This window comes from Petromyzon marinus, unplaced genomic scaffold (assembly GCF_048934315.1).
Source record: "Petromyzon marinus isolate PM22_M1 ecotype Great Lakes invasive population unplaced genomic scaffold, UKy_Petmar_22M1.pri1.0 PM_Scaffold_29, whole genome shotgun sequence".
NCBI lineage: Eukaryota > Metazoa > Chordata > Hyperoartia > Petromyzontiformes > Petromyzontidae > Petromyzon > Petromyzon marinus.
Window position 1 is genome coordinate 287650 of NW_027423268.1, and position 14872 is coordinate 302521.

The following is a 14872-nucleotide window of genomic DNA, read 5'->3' on the forward strand; positions in this document are numbered from 1 at the left end:
TATAAAGTTAAGGTTTTTGTTTAGTATAGCATTTGCATGTTCTAATAACTCTCTTTCACTAACAACCATCGCTTAATGCGGGGTCCATGTGTTTTCAAAGTGAAATCGTACAGTCGTTGATGATACTGTCTTGATACCGTGTGGATACCGTGTTGAAGTTCTGAGATTGAGAGTTCACATACATGTTATAGTTAAGGTTTAATAGAAAATAAATTGATTAATACAGAAGTGGTCGTGTGATTCTTTCCTGAAATTTTTGCGTAAGATCTGTTTCCTGCGATGCGATATGAACTCGGGAACCTAAACTATAAACACACCAATCCACACTCATTAAACTTTAAAGCGAATGATATGAACTTGGGACCTAAAATATGAAGACTCGGGGAGTGTTAAAGCGAGAATCATTGTATTATGCTGATCAATAATACGAAGTTAGACAACGAGGCCGAATTGACACTAGCGTAACTGCACACGATTGATTGCGTTATCCTGATTGATAACCCCACCTCGTCAACGAGGCGGGACCTGATTATCATAAAGGCTTTCATCATTAACACAACCACACCCACTCGTATAATTAATACGATTACCTCTCTAATTAGCATAGTTATACGCATAATTACACGAATTAACATAATTTTGGATTAATTATGCAAATTTCGAATTTCATTTAATTTTCATTATTTTTCATCAATTTTCACACACCCACATACAGAACAAATTGGGGTCTCGTCCGGGATCTCTCGCAGACAGGTTATGCTTAAATGAAGGACCGAATCACTGTTGTACAAATCAAGGTTTTGTGAACTAACATTGCGCTGTGACGGTAAACGGTGTAAAACAAACAAAAAACGCACTCTGAAGAAAATACCAGAGTAGCAGTGTATAACAAAGACAGTGGGAGTAAGATTATTTGCTCAAATTGAACCAACATATTCTGTGATACAAATGTTTTTATGTGCGCTCTGAGGGGAATTCCAGGGTAACTCACGCCACACATGAGAGGCTAGAGTTAAGATACACTCTTAAGTCTATTAACTACACTACATAATAGAGATGGCACATGACCCGCAACGTTCTGAGGGTGACATCCCAACGCATAACACTGATACAGAGTGGCCCTCCGAGGAGGAGATAGAATCTATGGAAAAACAATATCGTGAATTTGTGTTAAAACGTACTGGACGGACTGCTAGAGAGCAGACAGAGCAGAAAGACATAATGGAGGGGAGACATAGAGAAGATGTTAAGGCACATAGGAGGAAACTACTTAAGGATGTGATGAAATGTAGCAAAGCCAAACGTGACATAAAAATTGCAGAAATAGCAAGGTTAGACTCGTATCTCCTCACACAGACAGACAGAGAAAGATTATGGACTGGGGAAAAATTTGAGAGGGAAAGGAAGGAAAAACTGTCCCTAATAGAAGAGGTAGTGCGTCTGCACGCCCTCGTGAGAGAAAAAGAGTCGGCGCTGAATGCACCAGCGGGACCCCCAGACGTCGGTACACAGAACACATACGGGAGTAACAGTTTACCACACTCCGAGCCATGCGGACGTAGCCCAGGGCCAGATCCCACACAAAGTATGGCTACAATGCAAAGCGATTTTGATAAAGAAACCCCCTCGCAAATCGAGGAGAGGGAAGGGGAAATACGGACACAAACAGGAAAACAGGAGGCCGACCACCCCGAGGTTAGAGAGAGGCAAAATATTAACCCTAAGTCACCAGGGTATTCTGTACTCATAGAGCGACAAAGGGCGGAGCTGGGGCGAAACGAGCAACATGACATAGACAACTCACCAGAAAGACGCACGCTACCCAAGTACGACCGACATGATGCAGATGACAGAGACGGCTCACTTGGTAGACTCCTTCCACGCAGGCACGACCGACGTGGAATCTATGGCAGGGACTACTCTCCGGAGAAGCGCACCTCGCGCAAACATGACCAACCAGTTCCAGATAGCTCAGTCAGCTCACCAGAAAGACGCACGCTACGCAAGTGCGACCGACATGGTGCAGATGACAGAGACAGCTCACTTGGAAAACGCACCTCACGTAAGCATGACCGACGTGGAACCTACAGCAGGGATCACTTTCCAGGAAGGCGTACATCACGCCAACATGACCCATCAGATGCAGATAGCTCAGACAGCTCACCAGAGAAACGCACCTCAAGCAAACATGACCAACATAACACGGGTACAAGGGACAGCTCACCAGAGAAACGCACGACACATTAAAATTACCAACGCAAAACCACCCGCACCACAGATGACAAACACAGGAATCCCGACAACCATGTAGCACCAGACAAACATAAACACAGCACATCACCTAGCAGCCACCACGCACGTAGTAGACGGCGTGAAGGTCAAGGACAAAAACACTCACCACATAGACACAGCTCAAGGAGATCACGCACACCAACCCACAGGCATGGATCACAAGACCCACATAAGAGAAATAAGGGACACAAGCCACGGGACAGATACGAATCCTCGGACAGAGGGAGACCACGACACAGACACGGGAAACATGACAGTAGTGATAGCGAAGGCAGGGACAGCTCGAGTGACAAATCCTCTGAATCTGACGCCTCTGACGACGATCAACTGTCCGAATACTCATTCAGTAGTAAGACTCTGAAATTGATGGACAAAGCGCTCGTCAGAATTCCCTATTTCGATCCACACAACAAAACCAGGGATATACACAACCACATAGCTACAGTAGGACAGGAGGCTAAGATCCGGGGTCTGGGTAAATCAGCAGAAAAAGCATGTTTATTGTCAAGGAGCTTACATGAAACCGCCAGACCATGGGTAACATCCCTGCCAAATAGGGTCAAGAGCGATTTTAAGCAATTAAGCCGAGCAGTAGTTAATAGATTTGGGGAATACTCCACACTATCTGAAGGATTGAACGCGGCAAAAATTGATGACTCAGCGTGCGGACGAAGACCCACGAGATTATCTCCTACGCCTCAAGAGAGCAAATTCCGCAGGTGACGTGGACAACGCCCAGGAAGAAGGGAAGATATTAAAAGTTATGTTCTTCCAATCACTAAGACCTGAAATAGTGAAGATAGTAGGAACGATGCTAGACCCCGAGACTGCCTCCTTGCGCCAGATTGAAAGCAAGGCCCACACGGCCTGGGTGAACGGACGGAGAACCACTAGCACAGCTAAAACACACATCATCACCAAAGACAAAGATCGTCTCAATCTGGAAGGAAACGAGTCTCCAGGGAATAATAACAGAACCACCCGGAACGAACATGAAACACCCCAGGAGAGGGCGCCAAATCCACGAGGATCAAAACTCAGCAGCAACACGCCGGACAACTGGTCACGGGGGACCTGGCACCCACGGCCCCCACAGCCCTGGAATATAGAAGAGGGCTGATCTTGGAACTATGGAGGATGGAGAGCGAATGACGGATCATACCTACCCCGCGGAGGCCGACGCCCACCGAACCAATCCCCATATCGTCTCCCACTGCCGCCTCCGCTAGCAATGGGGCATAGACCACAGGCAGCCAACAGGAGTCGATACGCTCACTATATTCGGATGGAAAGAGAACATCAAGAGAGTATGAAGACTCCCATGCGAACAGCCAAGAAAAGAATACCAACAGAACACACACAGGAAGAGGACGCACCCAACGCAAAGATAGCCCAAGAGAACATAAGAAACTCAAGAAACCCCAAAGCAGTCACCGAGGTGGTACCAGAGGGTAAAGGGTACCATCTGGGGGAATTAATTCCCGTAGGACCGGTCGGACGAGTCCACGTGGAAGTAATACTGCAAGACACCCTGACCAGCCAGGGCCTTTGTGATACGGGAGCAGAAATATCCATGATATCCAGAGACATGTTTGATGAACTCCAGACTGCCGTCCAGAGGAAGAATGAAACGTTACAGATGATGCCAAGTAGGCTCACCTACTCAGGATGCGAAGGGACCCACATGCGGCCATTGGGCAAGGTCATGATGAAGCTCACGTTCAACAAAGTCAACATGAGCCATCCACTATATGTCGTGCAGAACCCAGGAAAAGAGCTGATCATTGGGATCGAACTACTGAATCGCCTTAAACCCGTCATGAACCTTGAATCCCGACAAATATGGGCACAGTCAATGCCGGAGCAGCATAGGGATCCAGAAGATGAAGAAGTTGAAGACTTTACAGGAATTCAAATGATAACAGAACTCAACGACCTGTCACGGACAATCAAGAACGAAACCAAGCGTCCAGCAGAAATATGGACCACTCAACTACTGACCAACAGACTGGGAAAGGACCTTGAGGAAACCAACCTACGACCAGTAGTTCCAAAGGACTGTCCCTTAGCGGAGTATATACCGCCCACTAGTGGTCAAACAGGTGTTAACGTGTCTTTATTTGCCTGTCTGCATGCGTATGTCTTGTGTGTCAGCGGTTGCAACAGGTGTGTGGCCCTGTATATTATTGCGCGTGTGTGGGTGTGTGTGTTCACGTGTGTATTGTTCAGTCTGTATCTCTGTGCATCTTCTGTGCTAGCGTATGTCTGTATGTCGCTAGAGAGCGGTTGTGCAGTGGTAGTGTGTAGTGGCACGTTCCTGATGGCATAAGTTCCATTCCCGGTCACGACGAACAGCAGTAGTTTAGCTGGTTAGCGTGCTGCACTATTAACCTGGCGACCCAAGTTCGATTGCTGCTTATGGCCAACACCGGTGACGAATATCTAAACCGGTCCTGGGGCTCCCTTAGATTAATTCAGCCTTAAATGAGTACTCAGTGCGTGTAAAGCATCAGCACTGGGGAGACAAAGGTGGCTGGGTGTAGTGTTGGTCCTCCCATCCCCTTCGTGTTCTGTGCTGACCTTCGTAGATGCTCGCTAACATCACTTGCCCTAAAAGTCTTTTCAAGGCTATATTGAGGATCTTTGACTTTTGTCTTTGTGTGGTGCAGTGGAGGGAGCACGGAGGGCGGTGCCTGTCACGCGCCCGGTCCTCACCCTGTTTGACGTGAGCCCAACATCCACACACGACCACAACCAACCCATGTCTCATCTCCCACACCGCTGGCGAAAGCACTGTGTGTGATCTCGTGTGCTGTAGCTTTCTGTACCGTGCTGTGTTTGCTGTGTTAGCCACCATGTGCTGGGGCGTTCTGTGCGTTCTCTTGTGTGCTGTCGCATTCTGAGCTGTGCTGAAATTGCTGTCATGTTGCTGTAGTGCGCTGCGATGTGCTGTAGCGCTCTGCGCTCTGCTGTAGTGTGCAGGACAGCGAAGAGCAGCAGAACGAGGCTCGCACTGCTCAGAGCTCCACGTCCCAGATGAAGGCAGCGCGTGTCCTGCAGACGTTCGTCAACCCCTTTGGCATGGTGAGACATGGGGAGACAGGGACATGTGGAGGCACAGGGGTAGTTGAGTGCCAAGGAGATACATGGACTTTGAGACACGGGAATTACAAGGACACCAAGACAATGCAGCGATACAAGCGACTTAGGGACGTGGGGAACACACAGGAGGCATGGTAAATGAGAGACAGATAGGAGGCATAGAGACACAATATTAGCACAGGGTCACACGTGACACGGGGTCACTTAGGATTTGGATAAAACGGTCTTCATTGACGCAGAAATACTGGAAACATGAAGACGTGGGGACTCGAGGAAGTGATTGAAAATAAAAAAAAGTTCGCTTGTGCATCTGTTCATGTGCTTGTGCTTGCAGTATCTACCATCCAGTGACGGGAAATCTCTGCCATTTCAAGAAAAGAAATGGGATCCTAACTCAAAACTCTTTGAGGTAACACGTGATTATTGTGTGCTAACATCTTGCTCACATCATCATCTCCATCATCATCATCATTATCTCCATCATTCCATTTCACAAACCACTTGTGCGGATGGGTGCTGAGTGAGGAATTTTAGTGGTTTGGTGATTAATGTGGTTATTTGAGTGCATGTTTGAGCAGATGAGTGGGTGAATGAATGGTTGAGTGAGTGCTTGGGTAGGTGAGAGAGTGCAGTTGAGTGCATGAGTGGTTGGATCGTTGAACGAGTACCTGAGTGGCTGAGTAAGTGAATGAGTGTTTAAGTAGTTGACTGAGTGAGTGATGAGAACCCGTTGAGTGCTATCTCATCCGTCTCTGTAGATCTGTAGTCGCTGGAAACTGATGAAAGCGCCAGAGAAACCAAAGAAGAGCTCTGCACAGCCTGCAAAAGCCAAATACGGTGAAGGCACACACACACACACCATGAACACAGAGACATGCACTAATCCAGCAGTCACAAACACTTGCACGTGCATGTGCACACACACACACATGCAGACAAGTACAGAAGTCGAGGCGTTGCTCACGCACACACACACACGACAAAAATCGTATCACCTTTAACAGACTTGGGGCAAGTATTGTTAGCAAGCGTCTCTGAAGATCCAGGATTACACGAGGGGTGGGTAGTCAACACCAGGCTCGGCTGCCTTTGTTTCCCCAGCACTGATGATTACACATCGTGCCCGGTACTCATTTAAGGCTCGGTCGACCTCGGGGAGGCCCAGGACTTGATCAAATATTTGCCATTGCTGTTGATCGCAAGCGGGAATTGAAATCAGGTCACTGGGTTTGCAGTGCATTAACCAGCACACTACTGCACGCACGCGCCATGAGTGACGGATCCCGGTGTCTGCAGCGGAGAAGAAGATGAAGGTGGAGCGCCCTCAAGAGGAGCCGGTCGCCGTACCGACTGTGCGAGAGCAGAAACAGGTGCGCCCCGCTCACTCGCGCTCCGGCGTTTCCACGGCCAATGGGGGAACTGGGAACCTAGATTTAAAGCTTTCGTGACTGCAAGGATCCATACTCTTTGGTTCTATTCGGTAGTCACGTAGGTAAAAAATAAAACAAAAATCACGACGTTTCGGCCGCTTGTGTTGTGGCTGAAACGTCGTGATTTTTGTTGTTTTATTTTTTACCTACGTGACCGAATAGAACCAAAGAGTATGAACTGGGAACCTGTTGCAGGACCTGCACCCCCGGGCCTTGCGTTTGTGACTGGGCTTCGTGGGACCCGGCCCCTCCTGGTGCCCTTAAGTCCCCACCCACCCACCCCCTCCCCACTCACTGCTGCCCTTTCCCATTCCATCTGAACACCAGCCTGTGTTGGGGTAAGACATTGCTTACAAAATTGCATACGAATTCAGATGCGTTATTCTTGTGAACATTCTGCATGTGTTTGAGCGAATTACGTCGTGGCGTGCAAATTTTTGCCGTCAATAAAGTAGGCATCGGTGCGCATCACAGCGGAATGCGAATGGTACATGGGCATAGAGCAATAAAAATGTAAAAAGAAACCCGTCGCGAACTCGGCGGCTTACACCGACTGAGCAAAATAAATTGCAACCGCATGAAAAAAAGTGCACAGGGAATCGCATAAGGTAAGGAGTAAATAATAATGAAATAAACTGTTTTTTCTTTCCCTGGTGCGCTGGTGATAACTCGACGAGGGTTAACGAATCGGTACCCTATCCTGTGACTCGTGACTTGATGCTGGTAGCATCGTGGGGATAACATTGGGGGAAAAGACAAAAATCCGACACAAACCAGAATACCTCCCCACTGCCGCTCTCCCCTCCCCACCCCCTCCCACTGTGTTGCCTTCATTCTCTCTCGTTCGGCCTCTCCCTTACCCCTTTCCATGGGCAGGGTGCCACACGTAGAGAGGCACCGGGGGCAGCCGAGGTCACGGAGGTCGGAGGGAAAAGGCAGCGCGCGGACTCGGACTCATCGCCAGCGCCACCACTCGTGCCAGATGACTTCACCCCCCACGAGTACACGGAGGCCGACGCTCACATCTTCACAGGTACACACACATCTTCACAAGTACATACGTGCACATCCACATCTTCACAGGTACACAGACACGCGCACATGTACATCATCATGGGAAAAACGCACATCTTCAAAAAAACGCACACACACACACATCTTTACAGGTAAGGTCAATGTGTGAATGTGAGGGTGGGTATGTGAAGGTCAATGTGAGCGAGTTTGAGTGGGCGAGTGAGCGAGTTGTTCTCTGTTCCAGCCGGGTACTCTCGAGGAAGAGATCAGAACAGACACACGACTCGGCAGGACAAGGTGCGTACGTACTTCACATCACCGCTATCATCATCGTCGCCGTCATAACCACCACTACCATTGTCATCACACCATCACCACCCCTAATATTACAGTTTTATCACCATCACCACTACCATCAACACCATTACAGCTACCATCATCACCATCATGAAAATCACTGCTACCAACATCACTATCATAACTCCCATATTCATCACCATCATCACCACTATCATTGTCATCACCATCACCATCAATAACACAACCATCACCCCTACAACTAAAGTATTATCTCCACTACTTTTAACACCAATCACCGCTACCATGATCACTGTCATAACCACCATATTCATCACCATCACCGTTACCGTCACCATCAACACCATTACCATCATCTCTGTAACCAGTGTTGCCTTCACCTTTAACGTCATTAACACCATCATTAATGCCGTCACCACCATCATAACCACATTCATTGGTACCACTGTCAACATCATCTTCATTCCCACCACCATTACCACGATACACGTCGTGTAGTGCATTGCGCATTGTGTTAAATCTTTGTGCTCCGCGTGCTTTTTGTGTCGTGTGCATGGTGTCTGTTGTGCGCATAAACGCGCATTGTGTGTGGTGTGTGTTTGATGTTGAGTACACATTTGCGTGTATCCGTTGTGTGTTTGTGCAGCATAAGTTGTGCGGGCGGGGGCAAGGTGGTCGTACAGTCTTCAGAGGATCGGCACGGGGCATGACGTACATGCAGGGACACAGTGGCCGGTAGGAGATCCCTCTCCCATCACCTATGTCGCCCTACGTGCATTCACGTGTCTTTTGTGTCCTCGTCGGACCTTGCATATCTAAATGTTTACCCCACGTGTCCTTGTGTGTCCCTGTGGGTCGCCGCAAGTCTAAATGTGTACTCACATGTCTCTGTAATGTCCCACCTTCTCTCGGTTAGTTCCCCGCATGTCCTCATGTCCCTCCGTGTCACTACGCATGCTGCGTCTTCCTTTAGATCATAGATCACGGTTCCGTGCATTTTCACGTGTGTTCCTGTGTATACGTATGCCTTTGTGTCTGCACATGCATCTGCTTGCCTTTGTGTGTCTCAGTGTCAACGGTGTCAACAGTGTTGCTTTGTGTCAGTGGTACTTCGTGTCTGCTTGTGTCTTCACGTGCCCCCCTGTAGCATTGTTACCGTGCGTGTCGGTGTGTCACCGATGCGTTATAGCACATGTCATCACACAGGGTTCTCCCACTGGCACATCTGGCCCGTGAAGGCTTTTGTAGTGGCCTGCCGAGGTATAAATACAGGTTTCCCTCACTTTATGCGGTGGATAAGTTCCCAAAAAAAGGGCACACAAAGTGAAACCGCACAAGACAGCGTCCTGCCGAGTAGTATATACGTACACATGCAATGTTGTGTCACATCTGACCGCAAAGTGGCATATAGAGTGAGTTCAAAAGACATTTAGCGAATTTTGTGGAGAAATAGGTAAGCCGCATATACGTGAAATCGCACAAACCAAACCTGAATAAACTGTGGAAACCTGTAGATACAGGTTAGTGAGATGAAAAGTGATATACAAGAGATAGGGATGAGAGTTGGAGACAAACTATGGTGATTAGCTGTCACATAGCTGACGTTATGACGTAAATAAGTCACGTGACGTAACATGTACGCGTGGCACGTGATATTCCGTCGCTAACTTTTTGTAGCCCGCCAGATAATATTTCTGAAGAACCATTCGTTTTCATGTGCCTCTGTGCCAAGCACATGTCTGCATATCTCCATGTGGGTGACTCTGTGTTCCATAATCTCAAAATGCACCTAGCCTGGCACAGCTGCTACGGTCACATCACTCAATGGCGGCTGTTCTCTTAATTTATTCACTGGTCACTATCTGTGTCCTCAAATCTTGATGCTTGCATTTCCACGTGTGTGTGTGTCCCTCCACATCTTAAAAATAATATTCTGCATGTATTTAGCATCTTGCATGAAAATTCCATCTATAAACGTGGTAGAATTTGTAACACATGCAGTTTTCGCGTGGAGGCATGATAATACACAGACAAGCGGGCAAAATAGCCAGAACCAGTGCCAACAATTGCTCAAGCTCTGTGGTCCTATATTGAGCGGCCGGCATGTGGGTCAGGAGTGTTCCACTTTTCATCCCAGTGCGACCCGCGGTTGCACACTTCTCCGTGATGCAGGGGAGGCTCCCGGCAGGCGTTCCCGAAAAAATGAAGATGTGAAGAGAGGCGGTGAGAGTCCTGGAGGGGAGTGAACTGGCATTGGTGCAGGGAGGACAACAAACGTCTCCCATTGATACGAGGCGACATCAACAACAAACGCAATTAACAGCAACATCCAGGATCAACTGGCGAATTCGAACAACACGCAGTTAACAGCAACACCGAGTCAACTGGAGTATCTAACAATACATGGGAGTTAATAGCGACATCTATTCGGCCAGTAAATTCTAGCAACAGAGTTCACAGCAACTCCTAAAGTCTACCAGAGTACAAATAAGACACGTAGTTTACACCAACTGCTCGAGTCACACAGGGTCTCCTGTAACTGCGACGTTAACAACACACGGATACAAGTACCCTGTATTTTTATATGGCCAAGATTATATGGCCTTCCAAAGATACACAAAGAAGATACACCCCTTCGTCCCATCGTCTCTACTATCAGCTCCCCCACCTACAAACTGGCACGTTTTCTTGCTGATATACTGCGACCTTTCACTGGAAAAACCACCTCTGCGGTACTAAATTCTACTCACCTGGTATCGACAATCAAAGGCATTTCCCTGTCCCCAAACGACCTGCTTGTCAGTTTTGATGTGGTGTCCTTGTTCACCAAAGTCCCGGTACCTGACACCATCACTATCATTGAAGACCTGGTTCATCAAGGACTGCATACTGATGTACCCCCCCTGGTGAGACATTGCTTAACCAACACTTACTTCACCTGGAATGGAACTTTCTACAAACAAACTGAGGGCACCCCAATGGGCTCCCCCCTATCTCCGGTTGTAGCCAACGTATTCATGGAAAAATTTGAAACTGACGCCATCCAGACTGCCACTCTACGCCCGACCTTATGGAAGAGGTACGTTGATGACACCTTTGTCATCTGGCCACATGGCCAGCCTGCTCTAGACCAATTCCGCGACCACATCAATTCCATACACCCAGCCATCAGATTTACCATGGAGGTCGAAAAAGATGGCAAACTACCATTTTTGGATGTCTTAATTAAAAGAAGACATGATGGTTCAATGAGCCACTCTGTCTACAGGAAAGCTACCCATACAGATGCTTACTTGAAACCGGATTCCCACCACCATCCATCCCAGAAGAACTCCCTCATCAAGACTCTATACCATAGAACCCAATGCATTTCCGACCAGGAACACATTACCAGTGAACTCAAGCACGTACACCAGGCTCTCAGGGCTAATGGCTACTCCGACTACACAATCCGCAAAGCCATCACTCCAGTCATGAAGAAGGATCCTCTTGTGGAGCCACTCTTCCAGACATACAGTACCTGGGCGTTTACAAACTAAAGTGCCTCTGTGGTAGTAGCTACATTGGAGAAACCAAAAGACATATCTCGGACCGCATCCGCGAACACAAAGCAGACTTGAAACACGGTAGGACGAACTCCTCTGCCGTGGCAGATCACTGTTATAATTCAGTGGGCTCACATGACATTGACTTCTCCAAGACGGAGGTTCTTTGCAAACCAACCGGCTACCATGAGAGATTCGTTCATGAGGCCATTCACATATACAAGCACAGAGACAATTTCAACCGAGAAGATGGATTCAGGCTTAGTAACCACTGGAAAGATGTTTTAAATCATTTCTGTTCTTAATTAATTGTATTTTTACGATGACCTTCAGACCGCAGCTCTTTCGCCAGCATTGCCTCTTAATACCTCTCACACCACGGTTAATGGTATAGTTTTACAATATGGAGCATACTAGGGCCTCGCAGCTGTCTCTCTCCCCCTCCTCTGTTCCGACCATGGACGAACTCGTCCGTCTGAACGGGACCCGTAGCTATCCGTGGTGCTGAAATTTGAGGGTAAGAATTCACCCATTTTTTCGCCATATAGCATTGTGATATATAACGACTTATTGTTGGTAGCTTAGCTGATTGGAGAATATAGAGTTTATTGATAACATGAAGGTAATTTATATTTGAGTTTGTATTGGTTCACTATATAGTACTGTGAATAGCTCAGATGTGTAGTCATTTCTGTGACCAGTCACTAGCTAATCACTCAGTTGTTTCAATGCTGGATTCGCCTAGTTATTTCAATGCTAAATTCTCCTGTTTGATTTGTACTAAGGGCCTCGGTGAATGTGTATGCTCTGACTTTAACGTAGCTATTTCTGCAGCAGGTACAAGCTCTATTTCTGCAGCAGGTACAAGCTAACCACTCAGCTATCTCAATGCTAAATTCTATGCTAATTCCATTGTCAAGATGTGTATGCCTTAACTTAGCTATTTCAATGCTAAATTCTATGCTAATCCCTTTAACAATGGGTGCCTCTGCGGGTGTGTATGCTTTAACTTTTAACATAGCTATTTCTGTGACCAGTCACAAGCTAATCATTCAGCCATTTCAATGCTAAATTCTATGCTAATTCCTTTGTCAAGGCGCTTTGTTCCTCTCACACAGCTTAAAGGCCGTATCTGAACGTGGCTCTTTCACTCCAGCGCTGTCCTACCAGACAGTCTCGCCCCCTTCACCTGATGAAGGCCGCTTGTGTTGTGGCCGAAACGTCGTGAGAATATTATTGTTATTTTATTTTATCAATTTATTATTTTATTATCATTCTACGTGACTTTACCGAAAGAACCAAAGAAGAAGTACCCTGTATGGCCAGTAACACCCAGACTCAACGGCAACACCCCAAAATACACCCAGTGTCACCAACATCATCTCACATTATCATTAACAGCTGATAATACCAGCTACAGCCAGCTACATTGAGCATCACCAGCAAAATGAGTGATAAACCAGCTTTAATACTTTCCATCAAATAATGAGAAACTCATGTCCAGCGCGTGTAAATAATAAGTTTTCACACGTGCAATGCCCATGCACTCTCACACAATCACATGAACATAGATGTTAGCACTCACATGTGCACACATATGCGCAAGCTTTTTTGATAACCCTGCACCCCCTGCATTACCAGTTTAATGACTTGTTCCCACATGGATGTTGTGGTGCTGACAAGTAGACCGCAAAGAAATTATAGAAAAATAAATTTGGTTTCACGTTTTTAAGCCTTCTCTCCTGCAGGAGGGACTTTGTCAAACGTGTCTTTTGTCGCTGTGTGTGTAGGTGTTTAAGGTGGGGAGTGGTAATGAATGTTGAACTTTTTTCTTCATGCTTTTGGAGTCCCTGACTGCTCACAATCATTAAGGACCTTGATGATGGTGGGTAGGCCCGAGTAAAGCTACGTGGCTGGGAGTCAGAGCCATTCCCTGTTCACCTTTGGGTGCGACAGGGATGTGCTGTGGCTCCAACATTATTTAACATCTTTTTCGACAACGTAGTTCGAGAAGCCTTCCTTGGCTGTACTGGCGGAATATCCATCTGGTACAGATACAGTGGGAGGCTGATCAATGTGGTCAAGGGATAGCTCCCTATTGGTCAACCATTTATATATGCTGATGATCTGGTGATTGCTGTTCACTTAGAAGAAGTTGGAAGCGCTGCTGCTAGACCTGGAGCATGCTACAAACTTACCATCAGCCCCACCAAAACTAAGCACCTGGCTGGGTATTTTGTGCCATCAAACACTCCACCCCCTCAACTCCCGATTGGTGATGGGGCAGTTGTAGAGAGAGTGGAGAGTTTTCCATACCTGGGCAGTGTGCTTATGACCAGCTCCGATTTGATAGCAGAAGTCTCACTCCAAATCAGTCGAGTGGCATCTGTTCATCGGCTGGGTAAAGCTGTGTGGAAGCTTCCTGGTCTGTTGCTCCACATGAAGCCTCGGGTATTCACGGCCACCGTCATGCCCTCCTGTATTCTTGCGGAAAAGCGGACCCCCCCCCCCCCAATGGAACATCTTCGCCAGTAAAACACATTCAGGCTGGCATGCCTACGATCCATCCTGGGTTTAGCCAGGCTGTATTGTGTGAGGACTTCACAAAATCTTGAAAGAGCTCGACAAAGTTCATCGGTGAGCTCCGGGAGGCAAGGCTGCGTTGGCTGGGTTATAGAGCCTGCATGTACAGCCACCGCATGCCTAAATAGCTTTTGTTCAGCCAGATAGAGGGGGCCAAATGGACGTGGCAGGGGCTCGAGAAGAGATGTAATCATGTGGTACAAGAGGATGTAGAGCTAAGTGTGCTTTCCGATGACTGGTACCAGCGGTGTCAAGATCGGCCTCTGTGGAGGAGGCTTGTGAAGGACGCTACTGGGTAGTTGGAGGCAGTCGCCCTTCAGCATGAACGGAGGGCTATGGAGCGACGCTCACCAACCCGAGCAAGCGCCAGGTGGCTAAACATAGTAGGTGGGCACAGTTGGGTGCACAGGTGGTGCATCGGCCAGTCGCCTCACTTTAAAGTGCACTTCGCCTGGCATAATCACCGTGGTGATGTCACCGCCACGGAGTGGCGAATGGAGGTTGTTGTTGAACTTCTTTCGCACCGTCTGCATTCAACCGTGCTAATCAGAGATGCGGGGGAAGGACAAACTAAACACAGTTTTTTTA

At 47.6% G+C, this 14872-nt stretch overlaps 2 long non-coding RNA genes across 3 annotated transcripts; both read left to right on the top strand.

Moving 5' to 3' along the window:
• Positions 1-4571: 4571 nt before the first annotated feature.
• LOC142923104 (uncharacterized) lies at positions 4572-5798 on the top strand. Its single transcript, XR_012940531.1, has 3 exons — positions 4572-5017; positions 5275-5376; positions 5729-5798. It is a non-coding gene; the product is annotated as an uncharacterized LOC142923104 (long non-coding RNA).
• A 440-nt stretch (positions 5799-6238) lies between these two features.
• Positions 6239-13433, top strand: LOC142923103 (uncharacterized). Of its 2 annotated transcripts, XR_012940530.1 has the most exons (3): positions 6239-6764; positions 7701-8135; positions 8803-13433. It is a non-coding gene; the product is annotated as an uncharacterized LOC142923103 (long non-coding RNA). The 2 variants fall into 2 exon arrangements; XR_012940529.1 differs by having other exon boundaries at positions 7701-13433.
• The last annotated feature ends 1439 nt before the right edge of the window (positions 13434-14872 follow it).